Source organism: Myripristis murdjan, chromosome 11 (assembly GCF_902150065.1).
Source record: "Myripristis murdjan chromosome 11, fMyrMur1.1, whole genome shotgun sequence".
NCBI lineage: Eukaryota > Metazoa > Chordata > Actinopteri > Holocentriformes > Holocentridae > Myripristis > Myripristis murdjan.
Genome location: NC_043990.1, coordinates 10,794,240 through 10,796,959, shown reverse-complemented (window position 1 = coordinate 10,796,959; position 2,720 = coordinate 10,794,240).

Here is a 2,720-nt window from a genome sequence, read left to right as displayed (position 1 = left end):
TATTATTGTCTACAACTGGCTTTAATGGACAAATTGCAAATAATCCACGTTTCACTCGAGACGGGAGCCAAAGGAAGAGTGAATCCCTTTCAAGTATTTGTTAAATATTGTAATATATCCAATAATGTGTGGTAACAACCTGTTGACTTGAACACCAAAAAACAAACCAGGTTCATCCTATAAGTGGCCCAGTTGTCAGTTTCCCTCTTGACTCACTGACTAATTTACTTGAAGCAATCAGCTCGTTCAAAGGGGCCCCTCTTGAAGCACAGCATCTTGACCAATTTTGATTGTGGCAGAGCTGTGTGTGTGTGTGTGTGTGTGTGTGTGTGTTGGGGGTGGAGGTTGTGACTGCAGAAGCCTGTTGGTGGGGCGGTAAGGGTTCAGCTGCCTCGTCTGCTATAACCAGCTAATAAATATGAAAACAGCAGGTTAAAACTTTTTATTCGCTCTCTGCCTGAAAGGATTATACCCTTCTATAGAGTCCCGTGAAAAATCCCCCAAACCTCATAATGCCCAATGTTGTCCCATAAAACTGTGTTGGACAATAGAGGGAGAAAGGGGGCTTTTTCACGCATAAGGGGTTTTCTCAAGAGCACATTGAGGGGAGTCCCGGCCGAGACCCGCCCATAGATTATCTGGCTGTCGGTGAAAGCGCGGCTGGGAGCGGCAGGTGCGTGTGCCAGGCACGGGGGGGTCGCGGGGCCCAGTGACCGTGGTGGGATGGGGTGGGATGGGATGGGAATAGGGGGGTGGGTGGGTGGCTGAGGGCTGACTATGGAGAATGCCGCGCAGCTGTCGGCAGGAATGTTTTCAGACTGTCACTTCCATTTAACTTGCTCTTTTTCTTTCTCTGTCTCTCCTCCCACCCACCCTCTTGAGATGGAGTGGTCTCCCGTGCCCAGGTTTCCCCCTCTTGGTTTAAAAGGAGGAAAGAGACGCTAAACGGTGACACCCTGTCAAACAAAAGCAGCGAGCGGTGCAACCATCGCCGCCTCGGCGCCGTGAAATTGCGGATTAAACTGATAAGCAGCGCTGATGGTTCAAACCGTGCATTTCTGAGCGAATTTCATAGGTCTGAGTGAATGCAGAGTAACTCACGAGGCAGGGTTAACAAACTCTTTAACTCCATTTCAGTTCAGTCCCCAGGCGCTCCTTTCATAAAAGTAGGCTATCAGATGTACGATTTCTAAATCAGACATCAGCACGCAAGCTGCCTGTAGATCAAGAAGTAGGCTGCTCGTTTTGTGCAGCTGCTCTGAAATTGCTCCTTCAACGTTTCCAAAAATGAATCAGGCAAAACCTGAATAGCAGTTGCAGGCCACCGATTCATATTGTCTTAATTCACAAAGACGCTGAAATTTCATCTCAAGTATTGTCCTTCTAACATGAATCATCACCTCTTCCGTTTTTCCTCATGGGTTCATGATGGCGCCTGTAGCCTGCATTATTACCAGACCATATTTATCAAAGAAGATGGACCTCCTCCATTTTGACCCATGTAGGCTGAAATAGTCTCTGCGCCATACCTTAAGGTCCCTAATCTCTGCCGTTCCAACCGTGTCCCATTCCAAACTGTGGCCTTGGGCTATGTGTGGGTGCGCACATAATCCCCCCAAACTCTCTCAGTCGCCCTTATTCCACTGGGGTTTGGCAAAAGTACTACATGTCTGTCAGAGCAGCACAACGCTGGTTTTTCACACCGTCTTCTGGCAAAAAGGGATTAATGTCCCAACCATTATGAATAATGAGAATGAATAACAAATAGCCGTCTGTTTATCCCACACAATAAAAAAAAAGAAAGTGTGCCCTTATGCTTTTATTGAACTGTCTTGAGGGTGTTTGTGCGCCATACGATAGACAGGAATCAGTGTGTTAACATCTTATGCTCTGGCACTGAACCTATCTCTTCATTAAGTTGGATATACTTTCCATATGTTTAACAGTAATTACACCTAATTTATTATGTGAACATACACGCCCTTATACCAGAGAGATTTGGTCATATGTTACAGTCAAATATGAACCAAACATACAGTAAATATCCCCTCTGGATATGGTGATATTTGTGTGGCCAATATTTATTGAACATAATGTGTAACCTGTATATGTGCATGTGTGAAAACAGTTTATTGTCCTTGTATATGTGCACCCACATGCTCAAAATACATATAAGACAGTGGCAGCTGGTAACTCAAAAACTGGGGAGGACTGTGTATTTGTAAAATGTGTTTGATAAATGATAATGTGGCAAATTCAAATATGTTTCATATATGGCGATACGGCATACATGAAGATCTGTATGCACATATATTCCATAAAGATGTGCACCGAAAAATGAAAAACTGAACCCTGAGTGTGAATCTGGCCCTATGGGAATGATTCATGAGCCAGCGTGAATGGCAAATCAAACCAAATCAATGTTAAGTAATTCAAAGAATTAGGTGAGGGGAAAAAAATACACTTGATCTATTGACAATACGGCCCTGCCACATCTCCTCAAAACGTTGCTTTTGCATCACGGCCTTCGACATTCCTCTTCCTCCCGTCGTGCTCTTTTTGCTCACGCTGGATCACATCTCAGTATCCGTACAGCTGCCAAAATGGACAATGCGGGCGCGGAGCAAGAATATGAAAATGAAATATGAAATAGCGGCGTGATAAACTGGTAGATAATCATCTTTTCATTAAACTTTCATCCCCAGTGACTTAAATATTCA